Source organism: Lemur catta, chromosome 10, assembly GCF_020740605.2.
Source record: "Lemur catta isolate mLemCat1 chromosome 10, mLemCat1.pri, whole genome shotgun sequence".
Classification (NCBI taxonomy): domain Eukaryota; kingdom Metazoa; phylum Chordata; class Mammalia; order Primates; family Lemuridae; genus Lemur; species Lemur catta.
Window position 1 is genome coordinate 101544 of NC_059137.1, and position 23999 is coordinate 125542.

Genomic DNA, 23999 nt, shown 5'->3' on the forward strand with positions numbered 1-23999 from the left:
GTTATGCAAATAGTTGTTACATGGTTTAGGGAATAATGACAAGAGAAGAAAGTCTGTACATGTCCAGTACAGATACAATTTTTTTCTCAAATATTTTTGATCTACAGTTGGTTGAACTGTGGGGTTTACTTGGGTTTGTCAAGGAAAGGGAAGACTGAGGGGGCTGTGAAAGGAAGTGTGGAGGTGGGGAAAGAGGAGATTCACAGGGCTCCGTTGCAATCATGGAATACAGTGAAGTGCTGAGAATGAGCTTCTCTCGCTCATTCTCTTCCCTTGTGGGACGGGAAAGGTCCGGGCAAGGAGATTTTAGGAATCCCAGAAGCTTTAATGTTTACTGTATTTTTAAGGCCTAGAATTTAAACAGTATTATGATCTGTAAGATTTAGAGATATGTTTCAGTTGTTCCCAAATGCTGGGGCTCATGATCTAACACAAGGTTCGTGGTGAAGGTTTCCTAGGCTCATGCTGTTCCTAACAGACGAGTCCCTCCAAGCTGAGTCAGAAGAGGCCTCTTCTGTGAAACCCTCAGTCATCAGACACCCGAGTGTAGCCCCAGGGTTTTCCCCAGTCTTGCCAGGCACAGGTGGAAAATCATCTGGAGGTCGGGTGACTGTTTTCTTCTGTTAATCCAGAATACTGAAATTTGAATAAAATAGCAATGTTGTTTCTTAATAATGTAATAAATACCCCTGAAACTAACATCTATTCAAGAATATGATTGTTCCTAATAATTTGTGGCCCTCTGGTATCCTGTTTGCCAGCTTTTCCCATCTTACCCCAGAAGTAACTATTAATACTTTTTGCATTTTCTGTTCATGGTTTTATTTTATTGAAATGCTTTCATTTATCAATATATGCATATACAATTGGGTTTTTTAAGCCATGATTATAATAAAACAAAGTACAAACAATTAGGGCATTTAAATTCCATTTTCTATTGATCAAATTACAAACAATGCATTATTGATAAATGTTGTCTTGTAATATTTCTGTGCATTAGAATAAAACTTAAATTTATTTAAAAAAACATGTTGGCATAAGGTAGCCATTTGTTCTCCTTGGGAAAACCTTAACCCTTTCATTTTTAGACTCTCACTTTTTATGAAGTAACGAAGCAAATGGTAACTTGTATGAAGAAAGTGATGAGGCGGATGGTAGGGAATGAGGCAGAAAGTTGGCAGAGCTACCTGCTACCTTGGTATGATCAGTAGTCAAGAGGCACTGATGATGTTACTCGCTTGTGTTAATAATAATTCAATTTGTAATCTTTTTTTCCCTTATGTTTTTTTGTATTACTACAGCTAAAGAAGTAAACAGCTCATGGCACGTTTAACAAAAAGATGACAGGCGGATACAAAAGCTATCCAGCATCTTTGGGCAGCCATTGAGATTATACGGAACCAGAAGCAAATTGCCAACATTGACCGTATTACCAAGTAAGTAAATTTAAACAGACAAAAAAATCCTTGTAAAATTTCATGTGAGACCTTGGGGGAAAAGTCCAAAAATACTTTATTATGCTAATCAACATATATTACAAAGGACTGAAGTCACTTTCTTTGCAGGAGTATATAGTTGTTAGAAAAACAAATATAGAAACATACACAAGCAACTTGTGTTTATAAAATAAATATTAGATAAGTAAAATATCAGTATGTACTATTTATAATAGTTTTGCAGTTATCAGAATTTTTAACTCTTGGTAACTTTATTTAGGTCTTTTATTAAAATGGATTTTAGTTAATCATTTGCTTTTATGTAGTGAAGCTGTCTAAAAATAGTATACTGTTCATTACTCATTGTAATACAGGACAAGCATGGTATGTGCAGTAAGTAAATAACATCTTGGCTGTGTGCTCATGCTTGTAATACTAGCACTTTGGGAGGCTGAGGCAGGAGGATATCACCTTAGCCCAGGAGTTGGAGGCTGCAGTGAGCTATGATGATGGCACTGTACTCTAACCAGGGCCACAGAGCCCCTCAAAGACCCTCAAAACAAAACAAAGCAAAATTGTATTAGGTCATAGCCCACTGACAGCATTTTTAACAATTTCATTCTATATTTTAGAAATTATTAAATAAACCACTCGGTTTTGGTTTTTTTGTTTTTTGAGACAGTCTCACTCTGCTGCCCAGGCTAGAGTGCCGTGGCATCAGCCTAGCTCACAGCAACCTCAAACTCCTGGGCTCAAAGCAATCCTTCTGCCTCAGCCTCCCAAGTAGCTGGGACTACAGGCATGCGCCACCATGCCCGGCTAATTTTCCTATATATATTTTTAGCTGTCCATATGATTTCTTTCTATTTTAGTAGAGACGGGTCTCGCTCTTGCTCAGGCTGGTCTCGAACTCCTGAGCTCAAACAATCTGCCCGCCTCGGCCTCCCAGAGTGCTGGGATTACAGGCATGAGCCACTGCGCCTGGCCAAACCACTCAGTTTTTAAAAAGAAATTTCCTCTCCACCCCAGTTTGTAATGCTATTTATATTGGTAGACAAAGATTCAGGATACAAAAAAAAAAAATCAAACTAATTCATGACTCTTCTATTTACTTGTTATATACTAATTATAAGGATGTCTTAAAATTAGAACTTGGTTTTATTTTGTTTCTCTGGGTATTTTTAAAGGAATAAAGCCAAATTTATCCTAGCACTCTGGGAGGCCGAGGTGGGCAGATTGTTTGAGCTCAGGAGTTTGAGACCAGCCTGAGCAAGAGCAAGACCTGTCTCTACTAAAAATAGAAAGAAATTATATGGACAGCTAAATATATATATAGAAAAAATTAGCCAGACACGGCGGCGCATGCCTGTAGTCCCAGCTACTCGGGAGGCTGAGGCAGGAGGATTGTTTGAGCCCAGGAGTTTGAGGTTGCTGTGAGCTAGGCTGATGCCATGGCACTCTAGCCTGGGCAGCAGAGTGAGACTCTGTCTCAAAAAAAAAAAAAGTCAAATTTATCTTTTTAAATGTTTGGAGGTTGGTTTTTTTGTTGTTGTTGTTAATTTAGATAAAATTTCTTTATACCTATTTCTCCATATTCTTTAAATGCTATTTGTAAAAATGGAAACAGATAATTTACAAAAGCTCACTTAAACACTTTTTGTTGGCTTTTGTTAATAAGTAACAAAATTGAATTCCATATATTTTTGTCCCTTCCCTGTATTCTGGTGAAGAAGATCATAAAATTACCTGCAAGGGAAGGAACAGAAGATGGAGAAAGGGTTCGGGCTCTGTGTGGCTCTGACTCTACACTCACCCTCAGAATACTTTGACGCTGACCATGTTCAACTCTTAGCTCCTGTAGGTTAGTGGAAGGAACAAAATAATACTGTATGAAAAGTAAGAATAAAATAAATAGTACATTGTTTTAATTATTATAGTTTTAATTAAAGCAAATAATTTGAGGTGTGGTAGCTAAATACAAATTACAGAGAGGTGATGTTGATAATAAAAACATTTAAAGAAATCTCAAAGAATAAAAAGTATTTTCTTATGGTTGAGACTTTTAAGAAAACAGTTTTTGTATATCAAATTGCTCATAGAAGACCGCTGAAATAAAATACTGTTCTTTGGATTTGTTTTTAAAAATTAAAATCACGTAAGCTTGACTGAAACATTTCAGTTTTTCAGACTATTCCTTTTTCTCACGTGTAGCATCTTTCTAGATCTCACGTGTAGCATCCTTCTAGAAGCTCTAGGGATGTTCCCTAGGAAGCTGTCAGACTCTCATAGTGAATGTTGCTGTTAGATTGTGACCACCTGCTGTGTGGGAGTCAGAGAATTAACCCCACAGTGCCGGGTGCAGACGTCTGTTGGATTATCGCAACACTTATGTGTGTACGTGTGTGCGCAAGTTAAACTGTGACAAAAGATGCGAAGGTTGTTAAACAGGATTGCACACACCTTCTCCTTTTGTATCTCGGCTTGTCGGTAAGTGTTCCTTTCTCTCCTTGCTTCATCGGTATAGCCTTAAATGATGCCAAGGCTTATTTTCCTTCATGTTGTGAGGTCCATAGTTCCTAATTAAATATCAATAAATTTATTTTACCTAGTAAATGGTCTTAGTTTTATTAGTGTCATCTAAAGATAGATGAAAAGAAAGGAAGAAAATCGGAGGTTAAGTGCTCAGGAGGGGTTCCCCGTGTGTCCTCTGCCTCGTCCCCTCTGAGAGCTGTGTCATATTTCCTCCCATCGCAGTGGCTCACGTCTCAGCGTTCTGTGCTTTTTTCCCAACATCAGTCACAGTTGTAACTATTTCCCTGCTGGACAGTTGGCTCCAGGGGGGACTGTGCAGAGAACTGCCTGACCCAGTGCCTTTGCTTCTTGGTTAACGTCAACTTTCTTGCCTGTTGCGCTTGCCTGAGGTCAGTTAGGAAGTGGCGTGGGATGAGGACAGGCACTCTGATCTTTTGCTGTAAAGCCTGATATGCCTATTCTGTACTCTCAAGCCTTGGATTCATTTTAAGTCAAGTTGTTCTGCTTATTTACAGGTAAGTCTCAACATAGAGGTGTCTTTTAAACTTTAGAAATGGCTGAAGTTACAGAAGGCTGCAGAAGAATTATTGTTAGGATTGCATATGTAGTCATTAAGTTTCACTCTTTATTTTGACTGCTGACTCCATTATAAAAAAAAATTGAAAGCTACATAGTTTTAGTCATGCATTCAAAGTTATGGGAGTTGGTGTGACTCCCTCTTAGGCTATCCTGCATCCTGCATCCTAAACATTATCATTTACTTTGGTATAATGGCTTCATTCTGCTTGTTTCTGTTTTGATCTGTGGATTTCTCATCCATCTTTTTTGTTGTGGCTTTCATTTGGGATTTATTGATTGGGGAAACTGGGTCATTTGGTTTCTCGTAGTCTGGCTTTTGAGGATCGCAGCTCTGTGGTCCAGTTTGACCTGCTGCTCAGTCCTCTGTATTTCCCGGAAATTGATGGTTGGTCCAGAGGCTGTGGGGTGGGTCGAGGCTGTTGCACAGGCTGCAGAAAGTTGTGTTTTCAGGAGGCACACGTGTCAGTTATCTCGTTTTGTGATATATGTAGCTATTGATGCTAGATCCAGTAATTCATTAAGAATTGCAAAATGGTGGTAATCTAATTTTCTTTCCTTTGCTAACTGGAATGCCTCCGTAAGGACATAGGCTTCCCATTATCTGCTATTTGGTTATGCTGTGGTATGGTTCACATGCGAAAAGTAGAAGTGTTTAATTCCTTCTCTTTATGTATTTACCAGTTTTCAAAATAGCATCCTTCAGTGGTAACCAGCTAGGTTTTTTCTTTTAGTTGTCATTCTTTGACAAAATCCTTTCTGATGCTGAGGTTTTCCCATCTTTGACCAGTGGGGGCCTCTGTGTTGGATCCCAAAGTTTGTTCCTGCTTTCTCGGGTGACAAGGTTTAAGGCCCATTTTGTACACATCCTAAACCACTGCTTTCTTCCAAGGGCTCCAGTTTCTTTTAGTTTGAAATTGTATTTCAAGAGTACTTTCTGGCCACTCCGTGTTGCTACTGTCTTCTCTCTCTAGGCCTTGGAATGGACAGAGTTAGGAAATCAATATACTTTTAAAAGATAAAAACACCTCATTAATTCATACTGATATTTTCCATTGAAATTTATGGCTACTGGGTTTTATGTATCTCTTCTATCTAAAATCTTACCTCCTCTCTGACATGGTGAGAATTGTGGATATCATGAACAATAAAATTTTAAAATATCATATAATTAGTCAATATTTTATGCAACATTATGTACACAGCTATTTGAGAATAAGAAACAAAATTATATATAGTTAAGATTATATTACTATTATATATATTTAGTTTATATTATTTGAGGCCTGTCTTAGTGTGTTCAGTCTTCTTTTCCTGTCTTCTGTTTGTAATTTTCAATTGAATTCTTTTCATCTTTTTTCTTTTTGATTTTTAATTTTTTCATTCTTTGCAACTTATGTTTATCTGATATTATCTGCTGTATAATCACTCTTGTGTAGCTTCTAGTTTAGACTTCACTTCTGAAGTGATTTCTTTTCCATTTACTTCAAATGTTTAACCCATTCCTGAGTTTCTCTAATTCTGATTTACAGCATTCCTATTATATCATTTTCTTAATGTCTTTTCTCATTTCTTGAAACAGTGGATCCTGGTTTTCTTCTGTTTTGCAGGCATATCTTTCTGACATGCCTTCATCTAAGGGTGTCACTCTGTCCTGTGAGCCGCAGTCCTTCCTGTTGTCATTCTGGTGTGAAAATCTGTTTTCCCAAACTTGTAGCAGGTAGAAGTGGGTCTGAATCCTTTTACTAGATTTATGGCTCTAATGCTCTTCTTATGACAGTTTTGTGAAGTGCTAAAAATATGGCCTCATATTTCTTGAGATTTCCTAGGTTTTTCTCTATCTTTCCCCCATTTTTCCTTGAACCACCCTTTCTTATACTAAAGGTCTTTTTAACTGACTCCAGTAGTATTTGATATTTTAATTCCTCACACTTATCTATAATGTGGGGCTTTGTCCTGGAAGGGAGCTTTGCCTAATTTTGGGTGTTCAGAGGACTGTCGTGCTCCAGCTCCTGAGGACTTTACCATGGATCCGTGCGTTACTGTGAATCGTCTCACGTGAGGGTGTCTCACCCTGTCCATTGCAGCTGCAAGGTTGGTCCTCCTGTGCTCAGCTCCCCTAGATTCCCCACTGTGTCCCTCCTTGTCCTCCGTAGCTGTCAGTACCGATTGCAACTGTAGCTTTGCAGATTTGTCCTGACTGCTCAAATTTTGGGATTCACAGGACTCCTTATCACTTAATTTTTTTGGTACTGTATATGTTGTCCCAGGGCCTTTTGCTTTGTTTTGTTTGCTTCTCTTCCAGTAACTCTGTCTAGGAGGTTCAGGGGCGAGTTTAAAACTGTTACCTCCACCATCTTCCCAGCTGACAACAATCTTGTGATTTATCTTTAAAAAACAAAAAATTTGTTGCTAAAGGCACTAAATATTTTCTGAAGTTCAAAAGCAGAGCTAAAAGCAATAAAAAAAATCCCTTTTAGCAGAAACAAACCCAAGGCATGTTCTTCATGTTTGTATATAACACTGGACACCTCAAAATCCACAGCAATCTCATCATCAAATACAGGATCCTGAATGTTGTAAGACTTACATTGCAATTTTAAAAGGAAATTCCATGAGTAGAATTTGTGGCCTTTTAAAGTAGTTAAGCCTCAGATCCTCATAATTGATTGAACTCTTAGGAACTAATAATAATCTTTTTGTTGTTTTTTTTTTTTGAGACAGAGTCTCGCTGTGTTGCCTGGGCTAGAGTGAGTGCCATGGTATCAGCCTAGCTCACAGCAACCTCAAACTCCTGGGCTTAAGCAATCCTACTGCCTCAGCTTCCCGAGTAGCTGGGACTACAGACATGCGCCACCATGCCCGGCTAATTGGAACTAATAATAATCTTCTTATCTCAATAACAAAATAGGAGAATGTATCTGTGTTCATTCTAGATGTTTATTCCACCTAAGTATGATGATATCCAACATTCAGAGTTCATAGCAGTACCGGTCCATGATACCTCCCCAGGAAAGAGTGTTCTGAGTCCTTTTTACCATTTTCTTTTAATTTTCCTTTTTTAAAAGAACTGCTAGTGCTGTATCCAAGAAACTAGGAAAGGTGCTGTAAGTTACAGAATCACTGCTGAGATTTATTCAATAATTCAAATCTTTAAAAATATATACCTAAGGGAAACTTCTTTCACAAGTTTTATTATTTTGCTATGGAAAGTATTTTTACTAAAAAGATCAATCTGAGCTCAAAATATATATCTGGGATTAAGTCTGATGTTTTGATTAATGGTGAAGCTGTCCCTCTGATTTACAGCTCATGTTTATAAATTAATGATAACATAAATTCTATAGATGACTTCATTTGGGAACTAAATAAGCACGAATTTTGGCCTCTCAGTAAAAATGTTTTACATTTCTAGAAATGGAAGGATGTCTTCTAATGTTTAATCATTGTAAAATTGAAACAATTGAGTCATTTTATTATTAAAAAAGGAAATACAGTAGTCAGTTGAGGGTTGTATGAAGATACGCATGATAATAGTAGTCCTCTTTTCAGTTTAAATGTCTGTAAACACTATAGTTGTCACATGAATTCATCACTTTTATGTAATTTGGATAGGTGTCATTAAAGCTTTGAAATACTCAGTTACTTAACATTTCTATTAAATATTTATAAAATATTTTTATGCTTCAGATGATGCCCTTGTTTTACAGATTTCCAATCAAGATGTAAAGGGTGAAGAATCAAAGAACAAAGAATCAGTAACAAGTGAAATTTAAGCCTTCAGTCATGCAGATTCCTAATATGATTCATAACTCATTGTCATGTTATTTCTCTAAATGCCATGTATAGTTTAATGTCCAATAAAATCAAGTTACATATATCACTTGCTTTTCTTTAAACCAAACAAATTATGTACATCTAATTTGGGTAATTATAACATGGCATTAGAAGTTTATAATTATTTTAAGTAATAGTTATAGTTTAAAGACATGCTTTTGAAACAGATATGGATTTTTTACTAGTCTCTGCTGGCATTATTAGCTAGGCAGTGTGTTTGGGGAGGTTAACTTATTTTTTATTGACTACTGGGAAAAAGCAATCAAAATAGTCAACCTATGTGTTTCCTTTCTGTCTTGAGTAACTTTGACTTTGTGTTTTTAGAGGTGATCACATTGTGACTAGCATGATTAGACTAACAGCGGATTGGTAGACTAGTCCCAATCAAGTTAATGTTTCAGAATAGGGCATCAATTAATTACATGTATTGCTTACTTTAGGGTCAAACCCAAGTTAGAAAAATGTGACCTCTGACCTCTTGTGACATGTTTGGCATTGAAATTTCTGAGTTCTCCTGGAGTTCTTCCTGTTGCTACAGATATACATAAGCCCAAACTGTAAGTCCTCTTCGTGTGTAGCTTGACTTTGAAGTTGCAACTAGGTACATATTATTTCTTTTTTTATGTATTATAATTTCACTTGTTGAAGCCCAATTTCCAGAAACTGTTTATTTAAGTTACAGTTTGCTATGTCTCTCTCTCTTAGAATTATTAGAGAGGAGGAGAATGGCCATTCCTAAGTTACTTCTTTGTAAATAAGTTAGTTTGAAAAACTACCTGTTATTATGCTGCTTATGTAATTCCAAGGATTCTGCATGGAATTACTCACTGTATTCTCCTTTCAATCTATATGGATTTATTCTTCTTATGTATCTTATTGTGAAAGTGGATTGGCAGGTATACTTTACCACTGTTATCATTACTATTTTTATTTTACCTGATAGCCTTACAGAAGAAGTAGCTAATTCTGAATAACCAAAGTCCATGGTGAGTTTTTTCCAGGAAGCCAAAATCTTCTGACATTCATCTTGCCTTGGATTGTCTAGCTGTGTTCATGTGCTTGACATTTCTTTGCAGTTCTATGAAGGAAACATACAGACAAGGCACATAGAAATGTAAACAGCTGTTAAAGAATCAGACAGTAGTACCTAGTAATAGGAGAGGGTCGTTACAACATGATGAGGGTTTATTAATTTACAACACTGGAGGCTTTGTTTGAGGGGAGAGGCACCAGGAGAGCTCGGAAGGCCTTGTGGGTGGCATGCAATTAGTCAGGCCTCAGTCGTCGGATGGGGTTTGACGTGGCAGAGAGGACAGTCCAAGTAGAGGGACCGTGGGGTGTAAGGAAAGTGGATAAAAAGGCAGAGAGGTCAGACTAGGAAGGCCTTGAACGCTAGCGTTGACATTTTAATCCATAGGTAGAGGGGAATAGTGAGTGCTTTTTGAAGAGAAAAATGGTAAAAATAGAACATACTCATTTTTTTTCCTCCCAGGCTAGACTGAATGGTCCCCTCAAATGTCTCTTGAGTCCATCTGCTCTTCCCTCTTCTGGGCTGAGTTTTCACTCGTGATTTCCTGCCTGTTCCTCCAGCCCCTGTTTTTCCACAACGTCATCTTCTCAGATCGCTCTACCATCGCAGGCCTTTCTCTCTTGCCCTCAAAGCCCACATTCCTGGGCAAAGGTGTCGCTGTCTTGGACCGTGTCTTCCACATCACCTCCGCCGCCCCCATTCTGCTACGCTCCAGAAGCCGGAGATGTGCTTGGCAGGTCCTCAGGTCTGTGTCTCCCACATGCCACATGGGATGACCTTCCCAGACTCTTCTTCCAAATGTCATCCCTGGGAAGTCTTTCCTGACACTGTTAAGCCAACCTAATTTTACCAGTTATTTTTCTAAATTTTAGGTCTGATTGTGTTCTTAAATCCTCTTTTGATTTCCCTATTGTGCATAAAGTCCAAATAATGGAGCAGGGCATTTTTATAAAGCTCTTCACAATTAGATCATAATATTTCTTCTTTTTACAACCAGCTTTTCCCCTCTCAGTGTTCCATCTGATGAGACAAGTCTCAATGGCCTGAGCACTCTATAGATTTTTTTTTTTAAGAGATGGGATCTTGCTAGGTTGCCCAGCCTGGACTCGAACTCTTGGATTCAAATGATCCTCCCACCTCACCCTCCTGAGTAGCTGGGATTACAAGCATGTGCCATCATGCCTGGCTTGGATTTTTAATTTTGTATTTTTCCTTCATTAATGGACAAAATCATACCCAGTCTTTCAAGATCCAACTAAAATATCATCTCCTTTGAGATTTTGATACATTCCTCATTGTTACCAATCCTGTTCCCCTTTGTCTTTATTCTCATAGTAATAGATATAAAATTTGATTTTATTAGTTATTGAAGTCTCCTATGATCTTTGAAATATATTTCCATTTCTTTTATTGACTGTGAGAACCTTAAGAGTAGGGAATATCTCTTTTCTATTTTTGTATCTTAATGTGAAACAGTGATTGAGACATTAATAATAATATTCAGTTTCATTAACTGCAGAAGTGGTTTTAAGGAGGATTATAATAATTGGTAACATTAAATGAGCCATTATTTTGTGACAAGCACTGTGCTATATATAAGTTACTTATCTCATTTAATTTTCACAGCAACGCAGGCATGTGGTCATTACCCCCACACTGCTGAGAAGGTGCTGTAGTGAGAAGGTGAAGTAGTTGCCCAAAGTCATCCAGGTTGTTGGTGGCAGAGCTAAAATTTGAAAATAGGTCCATCTAATGTTGGAGTTCAAGCTACTAAACATTTAAAATTTTTTCTTCTGGTATTTAATGGGTTTATATTTATATCTTTGCAAACTTTGAAGTTTTCAAAACATGATCATCTCCATGGTACTTACATATTATCTCATTTCATCCTCACAACTGTGAGTTAAAACTAGCCCCACTTTATAGGTGAAGAATGCAGCTCTCAGTAAATTATTTGTCCCAGGTTAAGTGTTAGAATTAAGAAGAACCTAGTGCTTCAGAATATATTCTAGAATTTTAAAATTAACTCCATTTGATACAGAATCTATAAAGATGCTGTTTAGGTTTTGAAGTTTAACACTTTTTGTTCAATGCAATTTTAAAGTAAAATATTTGTTTGCCATGAAATATTACATTTCTAAACGTAACATAACCATATAATAGGATAGTCGGAAAATAGAAAAACAGAAAAATAACCACCTGTAATTTCTCTACCCAAATTCAACTAAGGTACTCATTTTGATGTTGTTCTTTCTAGTCATTTTCTGTATATGTATGTGTTGTCTCAGCATGGCTGAGTCGTCCTCCATGTTGTCGCGTGGCCACCGCAACATGTGATGGTGGCACGGGGCTCCCCCTGGTAAGACGGCACCTCCCCATACCTGGGAGGGAGGAGAAGCGAGGTGAACAAGCACTTGTTATGAGGTTTGCATTATCTCATTTACCCGCAACACAGCCACATGGCACTGGCTTTAATGATTGTCTAGGTGCGCAGTTGGAGATGCGGGCGGAGTGAGGGCTTCTCCTGCTGTACAGTGGCCGCTGTGCACAGGGGACCCGCAGACTCCAGAGGCCTCGCCTCCCCCGGGCACTCACGTGGCCGCCGCATCTTCTATTAAGTTCTCGTAACAAAGCTCCGTGCTCCAGCTGCACAAATAAATAGTGGGGTGAAAGCTCAGAGGGGTAACCTATACCAAGGAGCAGGAATTCCTTTTGTAGGACTAAGGGCAAGGGACTGGGCACTTTACGTGCATTACCTCATCTGGCTCTGTCTACAACCCTGAGGTGAGTGTCCTCTGCCTTTTTCATCACGGTGCCATCACCGTCGCATGCTAGGATAACCTGGGTGTTTTCACCATGCTCCGTGTCCCCTCGCATCATACCCTTGCCTCGTGCTTTGAATTATTTCCCTACTGTGGACACGCAGGCGAGTGTCTCTGGCTTCCTTCCAGCACAGATAACTGTGCATTGCCCCAGCTCTTCACGGCCACTCACTGGGATGTAGGTCCAGAAAGAATTCCTCCGTGGTGATGCCATACGCATATGGGTACTTAATTTGACTAAGCTCTTAAGAAAGGATGCCTCAGTCTACAAGTTCGGTAGCACTGTGCACATTGGGTTTTGTTTTCCTGTACATCTGCATATACTGGACGTTCACTTGCCCCAATTTTGTCATTCAGAGGGATGTTTTAATTTGCATTTCTGTATTTGGTTTAGGCAGCTCATGGTGTTCTTATATGGTTCTGGGCCTCCTTTGCTGCGGGTGCCTGTTACTGCCTTCTGCCCATTTCCCACTGGGATTGCTGTCTTTTCCTGTTGACTTCCAGAAGCTCTTGTTACACTGGACGATAATTCCTTTATAGGTTTTATGGTTTGTAAATCTTTTCTCTGTCATCTGTTTATTAATTTTTTCCATAGTTTTCTTTACTGAACAGAAACTTCTAATATGGATGTGATCAAATTCAGTCTAGTTTGCCTACTGTTTTATGCTTTTGAAATTTTATTTAAGAAGTCCTTAAGGCAACAAGAATATTCCCTACATTTTCCTTTACTAACTTTATAGTTTTACCTTTCATAGGTCTTTAAACCATCTGTAGTTATCTTTTTATGTGTTAGGTAAGGATCTACCTTACTTTATTGTTTGTTGTGAGTCTACCTTCTTCTTTAGACTTTAAACTTAAAAGTCTTAAGAACTCTTGTGGGAGATACTTTAGGGGCCCCTGTAGCAGACCATGTGGTTGAATTGCTTGTTGGCAGTGCCATAGTGTTCTTTGCCCTCTGCCGTGAAACCTCTTCCCACCGGTGTGTGGTCTCTGTGAGGTAGGGGTCTCTGTCGCGTGTGGCTGGCATGTGGCCCTCACCCAGCTGTCTCCAGCAGTGTTTGTTACATGCTGGGTGCACGTGAGCTCTTTTCCTGCAGCCAGTTTGTCCTTCTGAGAGAAAGCTTGAAAATGTTAATAGACCGAGACTAATGCTAATATTGCTCTACTATTAACTGGCTGTGTTTTCTCGAGGAAGTCATTTTTCTTACTTTGTCTGTAAATCGGTACCTCTGTGTCACCACCGTCTCATTCAAGATACAGGAAGTTCCCTGTGCTCCTGTGTGGCCAGCCCACCCTGCCCTCCAGCCCCACTCCATCACCAATTGGCTGTCACAGTGATGAGCTTTGCCTGCTTTGGAATTTTATATAAGTGGAATTATACAGTGTATTACTTTTCATGATTGGCTTTTTTGATCAACATGTTTTGAGATTCATCTGCTTAAGGATGTTGGTGCTTCATTCTTTTTCATTGCTGAGTAGTAGTCCATTGTGTGCATATATATATATATACCATGATTTTTTAAATCCGTTTAGCTGCTGAAGGGACATTTGGGGGTTATTATGACATAAGATAGAGTGTGCTTTTATGTACAGGTATAGGTGTGTATTGGGATAAATATCTAAGAGTGGAATCACTAGGCCATATGATAAATGTATGTTTAACTTTATTAGAAACAGCACAACTGTTATCCAAAGTGAAGAGTTTACATTTCCACCAGCAGTATATGAGAATTCCAAGTTTTCTACACCTGGTATTGTCCATCTTATAAAATTTGTGTCATTCCAGTGGGTTTGTTAGTGGCATCTCACAAAGTTTAAGTTTGCATTTTCCTGATGTAAGCACCTTTTAATGTGCCTATTGACCAATGATATCTTCTTTCACAAAGTGTCTGTTCAGTTCCTTTGCCCATTTCTTAGTGAGTTCGTTTATTTCAGCATTCTTACTGAAGTGTTATAGAGTTCATATGTGCTGGATACGAGTTCACTGACAGATCTATATATCTGTGGTTCTAGAAGGAGATAATAGAGGAAATGAGGAAGAATCACTATTTATAGAGATATTGGGTAAAAGATACTAGTACTCAATCCAGGAAGCCCAGTGCAGAACAAATCAAAAGGATATCCACATTTAGCCATATTATAGTGAAAACTGCAGAATTTACTAGAGGGAAAGAGAAAACCTTAAATACAGACAATAGATTTTTGAAAAGACATCATTTATAAAGGTGTGGTAGTTAGACTCATGACTGACTTCTTAACTGCAGCACTGGAATTCAAATGACTGGAACAATAGCTTCAATATGTCTTGAGAGATATTAACTCTCAGCCTAGAATTACTTACCTTTCAAGTAAGAAATTGAAATAAAGGCTTTTTTAGACAAAGTCTGAGAGAAAAGAAATTCTTAATGGTTTACATTAGGTAGAAAAAAAATGATCCCAAATGAAAGTTCTGAAATGTAAGAATGAATAAGGAGCAAAGTTGATAAGTGTGGTTAAAATTAAAGCATGAACTATAAAATATAAAAATAACATTCAATTTGTGAAAAATAATTAGGCCAGAGCAACTGTAACACCAGCAGCAGAATATAGAAACAACAAAGGATCATCAGCAGCAGAACAGATAGTCATATGTTTATATAACAAGCTATTACACTACAATAAAAATAAACTGTTGCCTCACACATCAATATGGATTAATTGCAAAAATGTAATGTCAAAGAAAGGAATCAAATTACCAAAGAATACTTGGAGAATGACTCCATTTCTGTAAAGCTCAAAAACCGGCAGCACAGAGCAAAGTGTTTTTAAGGAATGCACATACACAGGACCCAATGGTATGAAGACAAAAACGGGGAGATGGTTACCACAGGATTAAGGACACTGGCAGTGGTGGCAGGAGCCAGCAGGAGGGGCCTATCCAAGAAGCTTCTGCTCTTTCTGAGGCGAGGTGGTGGTTTCTCTGGTGTTTCTTTTATTCTTCAAACTGCACATATTTTAAAATACTTCCTTGTATGAGTAATTTCTAAATGAAAAATTTTAAAGAAGGAGTAAGTGGATGATAAACAGGGGTCAGGAGGTGGGATATGTAATGAAAGGATTGATTATCCTGCCTGGTCGGATCACTGTTGTGTTGCCAGCAGAGCTTTCCTTCTGTTCCCAGATGTGCACATCTCAGTCACATTCAGGCATTGACAGCCTATTCCATTATGTTTTAGGGAACTGGTTCATTCAGTAGTAATCATCATCATTTAAGTCAACTGTTTCTTTTTAGGTATTTCTCTTTTCTTCCACTGAAGACTTTTCTATGCGAGATTATCAAACTGAAAATGATATCCTAATTACATGGAAACTACATTATTTGAATGCCGTGTGTTTTTGAACACTTGGCACTATAGAAAGAAGTGTATTTGGCTGAGTGTTGTGAGTAGAATTCTATCAAGTGTTATCAAGAGAAATTTCATACAGAATTGAAAAAGAAGGCCTAGTATTTACCATTAATTATTTTTCTCTGACAAATAGACAAAGCATATAATTTTATTGTGACCTTTTTTTTAGTTTTTATTTCAATAGATTTAGGGGGTACAAGTATTTTGGGTTACATGGATGAATTATATCATGCTGAGGTTAGGGCTTTTCAGGTACAATGTACATTATTATGATAATATTTTATAATTGAGTTTAAAATGAAAATAGAAGTTTTAAAAATGTATATGATTTAGAAAGATGTAATTACATAATTTATTTTGAAAGAAAATCCATTCAATAAAATTAGTAGGTTATACATCATAAAGTTTGCTAATCATTGAAAGTTTGTCTTAGAGTTCTGTTAAAATAGATTGTGTACTAAGTGTTGTACAAAATACAGTTAGATTTGGTTTAGGGCTAGTAAATGTATATAATAAGAAAAACATATAACAAATATTTTCAATGGTGGAATTGAGCTTTAATGTAACATTTTGAAACATCTCATTTCATTATGAGACATTGATTAATTCCTATTCTCAACTGCTGAGGAATGGAGAAACAAAAGAGATGGGAATGTTTGCCACTGGCCAAGAGTGAGACTGGCGCTGTCACCAGTGCTGTCGGTGCAAGACGCAAGCCACACAGCGCAGGAAGCAGGGTCCCCATCATCCTGAAGGAAGAATAAAATTCGGTTGGCTTCTAATCCATGTGTGTGCATGTGTGCACATTGTCCTCATGTGTATCAATCAGTATACATGGGATATTTTATTAGAGCTTTTGTTCCAAAAATATTTTGAGGACAATTAGAAAAGAAGATACAGAGTAAGGCTATATATATTAGAAGGGGATGAGAAGGATGAGGAAAAGAGAAATGAAGTTTAGGATCTAAAATAGAGCCAGGAGGAAACCTAATACGAGAAAGTCTTCCATGAATTCCTACAGCTTGTTAAGGATGTGTCACAAATTTGGGTTTTGGTATAAAAGGGCAAGCTCAACATTTTAGTGATGGCCATAAAGCAAATTTGTTGCCCAGGTGAACCGTAGCTATTATTCACAATGCTAAAACCAGAAAGAAATTTATCCTGAGGGTTTTCAGAAAGGTAACCATTTTCTAATTGATGGCAGAGCATAGCTAGTCAAGGTTGGGCTTTCGGGTGCGATTTTGACTAAACTGTCACTGGTTGTGTGATGAAGAGTGTCCCAGGACAGTCCTCTGCTGTTGCCTGTGCTCTTTTTCCCAACTACCAAGGAAATGGACTGTACAACTTACAGTATATTTTAGGCCTGGTGCAGTGGCTTGTGCCTATAATCCTAACACTTTGGGAAGCCAAGGAGGGAGGACTGGTTGAGGCCAGCAGTTCAAGACCAGTCTGAGCAAGAGCGAAACCCCATCTCTACTAAAATGGGAGGGGGGGAGAAAAGCCAGGTGTGGTGGCATGTGCCTGTAGTCCCAGCTACTGGAGAGCCTGAGGCAGAAGGATCACTTGAGCCTAGGAGTTTGAAGTTGCAGTGAGCTGTGGTAGTAACACTGTACTGTATCCCAGGTAACACAGTGAGCTGTGGTAGTAACACTGTACTGTATCCCAGGTAACAGAGCGAGACCTTGTCTCCGAAAAAAGAAAAAGACAGCCCCCTCAAATTTACAATATGTTTAATCTTCAGATATGAAACAAGTACATTATTCTTGAACCTATGGTGAGTTTTGCATCATTACACAGATATGTCATTTTCATCAGTTGTGTCATTGTTATAGACTGGTAAGTTTTTTAAAAGTTGGTAAAACTTGGGGCTAGGTCTAATTTAATTGTGTAAAAAGATTAGAGCAAGCTATAAAATGTACAATTCATCATTACTGAAATCACAACTTAGAATTAAAAATACTTTTTATAAAATGGAACCAATGTTAATAATGTAAGTAGTGTATGTGTCACAGTAAAAACGGTTTATTTCTCCCAAATGAAAACTCTGCCTGTTATGGAAGGGATAGTTAAGTCTCTACTAGCTTTAAGATAAATAAATGTTTTACTTTTCTACTTTTAATTAATGTCGCTGCATAAATAAGAGGTCAAAATCTAATGTAATTATTTGCAGTGTAACCTTTGGGACAATCATAATAGAGAAACTTTTTACAGAGAAAGTATTTGTAATGCCTTCACTATTCATGAAAGATATAATGGAAAGAAAAGGGATTTTATTGGTTAGTTAATCCCCATAAAATCTACATAATCTTTCACATATATTTTTATTTCTCTTGGGTATACACCTAAGCGTGGGAATGCTGGGTCCTACGGGAGGTAAACACTTAACTTTTTAAGACATTGCCCAACTGTTTTCCAAAGTGGTGGTTCCATTTTACATTCCTACCAGCGGTGTATGAGAGCCCCACTTTCCCCCATCCTTGCTAACACGTGGAGTCGAGAGTGGCTATATAATTTGCTGGGTCTGGGGCAAAATGAAAACGCCGGGCTCCCTGTTCTAAGATCATTAAGGATTTCAAGATGAAAACAGGAGAGGGCATGAAACAAGGCGCAGGGCCCTCTGTGCAGGGGCTCTGTGTCACTGCACAGGTCACAGGCCTGCACAGCCAGTCCTGCGTGGCCTGCCAGTCTCTTTCAGCCACTCGGACAGGTGCGCAGCAATTCTCACTGTGGTGTAAGTTGCAGTTCCCCCACAACTAATGACATTGAGCATACTTACTTGTCTTCTGAGCATCTTCTTTGGTGAAGTATCTAGCCAAATTTTTTGCTCATTTTGTTATTGGGTTATTTACTTTTTATTACTGAGTTTGAGACCTATTTACATATTCTGGATACAAGTCCTTTATCAGGTACAGGCTTTGCAAATATTTCCTGCCAGTCTATGGTTGGTATTTTCACTCTAACAGTGTCTTTGGAAGAATATAAGTTTAAAATCTTGATAAAATTCTATGTGCTCTTTCGGAAAACCATGCTTCAGGTGTTATATTTAAGACGTCTTTGCCTAGCCCAAGATCACAAACATGTTCTATTTTCTTCTGGAAGTTTATAGTTTTACATTTATATTGATGGCCCAGTTCGTATATGTATGAGATGTGGAATGAGTTAAATTTTTTTTTTGATACACGAGTAGCCACATTTTCCTGCACACTTTATTGAAAAGACAATCCTTTTTCCCCTGCATGGCCTTTGCTCATCTGTAACACATCTGTTTTCCATGCATGAGTGAGTCTATTTCTTTTCCTTTTTTTTTTTTTTTTTTTTTTGAGACAGAGGCTTGTTCAAGTCGCTGGGCTAGAGTGACATGGTGTCTGCCTAGCTCCCTGCAGCCTCTAGCTCCTGGGCTTGAGTGATCCTCCTGCCCCAGCCTCCTGAGTAGCTGGGACTGCGGGTGCCACCACCACACCTGCCTAATTTTTTTTCTATTTTTAGTAGAGACGGGGTCTCACTCTTGCTTAGGCTGGTCTCAAACTCCTGACCCCGAGTGATCCTCCCTCCTTGGCCTCCCAGAGTGCCGGGATTGCAGGAGTGAGCCACTGCGCCCGGCCGTGAGTCTGTTTCTGAACTCTCTATTTCGTTCTATTGATCTATTTGTCTTTATACCACTGTCTTGATTACCATAGCTTTATTAAAAATCCTGAAATTGAGTGGTATTAGTCCTCGAACTTTGTTCTTTTTTTTTTTTTTCTGGAGGACTTATTCTATGTCATTTGCATGTCCACATGAATATTAGAATCAGCTTGACAATTTCTATAACAGAGAACACTTAGATGTTGACTGGGCTTGTGCTGAATCTGCAGATCAATTTGGTCAGAACTGATGTCTGAGTGTTTTTCTGACCTGCGAAGAAAGAGTATCTCTCCCTTTGCTAAGGTCTCCTTTATTTTTACTCTGCAATGTTTACAGTTTTTATAGTACAGGTCTTTTGTAGTTTTGTCAGATTTACCTGTAAATATTTCTTTATAAATGCTATGACAATCTAATGCCACCAGTGGTATGACAAGAGGTGGAGCCCAGGTGGCAATGTGAGCGATGGTTTCCTCCAGAGCAAATGTTCCAAGAGACAGGCAGTGGAAGCTGCTGGTTTCATGAGTCCTGGGCCTGGAAGCTGATACCATGTCATTTCCACCATGTTCCATTCACCAAACACGTCCTGTACGTTTTCTCTTCATCTCATCAGCTCTTTGCTCTGTTTTCTTTTATGACTTCATTTGCATTGAGTATTTTTTCATTCTTATTTCCTTTGTGGCCCATTAGCTATAACTTTTTGTTTTACTATTTTAGTTATTTAGCTTTAGGGCATGGTTTCTCAACCTTACATTTTGGGTTGGATAGTTCTTTGTTTGGGCACCTGTCCTGTGCAGCATAGGATATGAAACAATACCGTTGGTTTCTACCTTCCAGTGATATGACACCACTTTCTGTGCCGTGTAAGAGCCATACAGAATGCTCCACACTTCCATCGCTTCCCCTCAGGTCTCTATGGTATTGTCATACATGTTACTTACACATGTGTTATACACCCCAATTTCATTATTGTTATTTTTGTTTAAAGAGTCAATTATCTTTTAAAGACGTTTTAAAAAGAAAAAAAGTCACATACTACCCATTTGGTTACCACGGGCAGATCTCTAAACATAATCTCATCTGGTATCATTTTTCTCCTGCCTAAAGTACGTCTAACATTTCTTGCATTTTAAGAGTGTGTTGCTGATTGATTCTTTCAGCTTTTATGTATCTTAAAAAGTATTTCACTTTAAACCTATTTTTCTTCTGATATACACAATTTGCCACTGTAACCATTTGTAAGTGTAGTTCACTGGCGTTAAGTAAATTCACAATGCTGTGCAACCATCATCAATATATATGATCATCATACCAAGCGGAAGCTCTGTAACCATTAGGCGATAACTCCCATTTCCCCTGCCCTCAGCCCCGGGTAACCTCTAACATACTTTGTCTGTATGAATCTGCCTATTCTAGATATTTCAAAGAAGTGGAATCATATGGTATTTGTCCTTTTATGCCTGGCTTATTTCATTTATCATGATGCTTCCAAGATTCACCCATGCTGTAGCAGGTGTCATATAACTCCATTCCTTTTCATGGCTGAGTAATATTCCTCTGTGTGTACTTGCCACATTTTCTTTATCCATTTATCATCTGTTGATGGACATTTAGGTTGTTTCTGCCTTTTGGTTAGCGTGAATACAGTTGCTATGAACATTAGTATGCAAATGTAAGTTTGAATCTCTGTTCTGAATTCTTTTGGTTACACACCTGTAATTGGACTTGCTGGGTCATACGGTAATTCTATGCTTAACCTTTTGAGGAACCACCAAAGTGTTTCAACAATAGCTGCACCATTTTCACTCTCATCAGCAATATATGCGGTTTCCAGTTTCTCACAGGCGAGGGGGGGGATGGAGGGATGGGATGGAAGATGCCTGGGCGGGGAGTCGGTACCCAGTGTTCCCTCCTGGTCTTAGATCAGGCTCCTCATCTTCTTGGCCATCGGAGCAGGGCTGCTCCCCATACCCACTGTGGCAGTCCCCTGGAGTCCCCCAGGCTTCACCAAGCAGCGCCCAGGTGACAGGTCCCCAACAACCCCCTTGGACATGCTCAGACACTCCGGGGCCTTCAACAATTAGAAGCCTGCCCTCTGCCGGCTGCTCAGTGACACAGACCCCAGGACCCAGCAACAGAAACAGGAACGCGCAGGCGCGGCTCTAGCGAGGTGGAGTCTGCGCTCCACTGCCGGCTGTGGTTGCAGCACTTCTGGCTTCTGAGGGAAAGAGGCCGACGCTGCGCCCGAGGATCAGGCCGGCTCAGCCACAGTGAGGGAGCAGGGCCCGCCCAAGCAGCAGCCGCCTCCGCCCCCACGTGCCTGTCGCTCCCTGGCTCAGGCATCCCCCTCAGGCTCCTGCCTTCGCCCAGAGCCCCTTGCTACCACCCGCTCGGTGTCCAGTTCCCCCTTCCCCGTGCAGCCCATTCACCTGCTGGGGTAAAGCCCTGTAGGTGGCACCGCCTTAACCTCCCTTCCCAGTAACAGCCTTTCCACGTTCTCTTTGCCACCGTCTCCCCGTCCTTTAACCCTGACCCTTTCTTCTTTTTCTCTTCCATTTTATTTTTCTCTCTCTTCTGTGATCCTCACTCCTTTCTCCCTGTTTTTTTGCTCTTCCTTCTCATCCCCCTCACTGTTTTATCTCCGTTGACCCCTCCTCTCCATGTCCCTTCTCGAGTCTGTCCCCTCATTGGACGTCCTTCCTCACCCGCTGCCACACTTGTCCTCCATCTCCTTCTCCAGGCTTCAGGGGTCTAAGCAGGAACAATTTGAGGACTGTCTCTTCCCAGGAACTGCAGGGTGGGCAGATGGGGATTTGTAGTTTTCATCTTCCTTTTGTGTTTGGAGAAAGGGGAGCTTGGAGGCATTGAAGAGAGCCTGGAAGCCTTGTTACCTACTGTCACGGCAAAACCCAAGAGATGGTGTGTTACAGCGTGATAAAGAGAGGTCCGACATGCATACTGAGACCTTACAAAATATTTAGCTTTTTGACAAAAGTAGCTAAAAAATATTTTGATTTATTTTTTTTTAATTTTGAGCATCTTTTAGTGGGGAGATACAGCTTCGGAAATTTAAAAATATTTATTTACAGGCTTGACTATTGTAACTTAGAAAAAAAATGATTTTTTTTTTTCTTGGAGGCAGAGACCAAGGGCATTTGAGAACTGACAATGACCTTGCTTTGCAGTCAGATTGTGACAGCCTCTTTAATACCTTCCAAAGGGTGCGTATGTTTTGCCTTCTCTGCTTTAGCTGGGAAAACCTTATATTTGCAAATTTTCTCCTTCCTGTTTCAAAATAGCTTGAGATTTCAGTTGGTTTTTTTTTCATTGAGTTGGATTACACGTGGTTTGCTGTACATTTATTAAAAACATTGCTCTATAATATGCAACACGCTAAATGTTGGTCTCCTAGAGGGACAGACATTCTAGTCAATAATCATATTCTCATAGAATGTTAGTCATTTCCTATTTTCCCTCCATCTGTTCTTTAGGAAAATAGATTACTATAAAATCGTTTAATCTATGAACTTTCCCTAACTCACTGGCTCCTGCATTTTTAGGTTGTCATTTTCCTGTGTCTGTCTCCTTGGCTTTCACAGCCCATCACCCTGTTATTGTGTGCTGACCTCTTTCTCTTTGTGGAATATGAGTTCCTATAGGCAGCAGCTGTGCCTTAGTCCTCCTATTCCTAGTGCTGAGGCCAACTAGGTGATTGAATGATTTACTTTATGGTCTCATTTTCCCTCCTGACAAGCATAATCTTAAACTGAAATTTGAGGCAACTGGACTACTCAGAGTGACTTTGAGAATCTTATTTTTGGTGCAAAAAGAAATTTTAGTGAGATATAATGATACTCTATTCAGAATAACAAGCCATCCTCCCTAAGACATGAACTGGCTAGGTTTTTGAAGTGTAAGCCCTTTGGTTTTTAATAAAAGTATAAGTAATGAGGGAGGAGTTATGTTACTCCTATTTGGGTATTTAGGGCCCCAAAGTGTCATTTGGGCTGGGCCTGAAAGACAAATAGGATTTATCTAGATCATTTTGGGAAGAGAAAGAATGCTGCATTGTGAATGTGAGTACAAAGTGCTAAGGAATTAGGATGCATTGTAGGAAGCAGGATTACCATTACATAGCATGGAAGGATGCAAGAAAGAAGATATATACTAGGAAATGAAGCTAGAAAGATACTATCTTAGTCCATTTAGGCTATGGTAGCAAATGCCATAAAATCCTTGTAAACAAAAGAAACTTAATTTTAGGATAAAAAGAGAAGGGAGAAGACCCTTAAGGATGCACCTCCAAATCTAAGTTAGGATCCCAAACAATTCCTAGGAAAAGAACCAGCTCAGAACCATCAAACAAAAACGGTGCTCGGGACGACCCACCAGTCCCACCAAAGAAGAAGCTCGGAGTCAGAAGGTCCAAAGGGGCCATGCCGGTACTCGGTGCCGACTTCGTTCCCTGAGCCCCGAGCCCCACGCCCGGGCGTCAATCTCGTCAACAGAAAACAAACCAAACTCTGTAACATAATATGAAAGAGATTTAATCTGAGCCAAATTTGAGGCTCATGACCCGGAACCATGCCCAAGAGGCCTTGAGCAAGTGGACTCGCTGTGGCCGGTATGTTCTACTTTGGTTTTATACATTTCAGGGAGACAGAGGTCATAGGTAATGTCATAAATCAATATGTGGGAGGCACACATCGGTTTGGCCCAAAGAGGTGGGCCATCTGGAAGCGGGCGGGAGCTCACAGGT

At 39.3% G+C, this 23999-nt stretch overlaps 2 long non-coding RNA genes across 7 annotated transcripts in view; one reads left to right on the forward strand and one right to left on the reverse strand.

Annotated features, from left to right (window-relative positions):
- LOC123646483 overlaps window positions 1-8427 on the forward strand; it is a 28387-nt gene extending 19960 nt beyond the window's left edge. For all 3 annotated transcript variants that reach the window (XR_006737915.1, XR_006737916.1, XR_006737917.1), the window contains exons 2-3: window positions 1302-1436; window positions 8255-8427. This is a non-coding gene — a long non-coding RNA (uncharacterized LOC123646483). The remainder of the gene's footprint in view (window positions 1-1301; window positions 1437-8254) is intronic.
- Window positions 1-23999, reverse strand: part of LOC123646484 — a 59673-nt gene that overhangs the window by 5011 nt on the left and 30663 nt on the right. Inside the window, exons 4-7 of one of the 4 annotated variants that reach the window (XR_006737919.1) lie at window positions 9318-9459; window positions 5226-6932; window positions 3183-4012; window positions 314-636 (exon numbers count right to left, since the gene is read on the reverse strand). This is a non-coding gene — a long non-coding RNA (uncharacterized LOC123646484). Of the gene's footprint in view, window positions 1-313; window positions 637-2993; window positions 4013-5225; window positions 6933-9317; window positions 9460-23999 lie in introns of those variants that run through there. The other 3 variants (XR_006737921.1, XR_006737920.1, XR_006737918.1) reach the window with 3 other exon arrangements.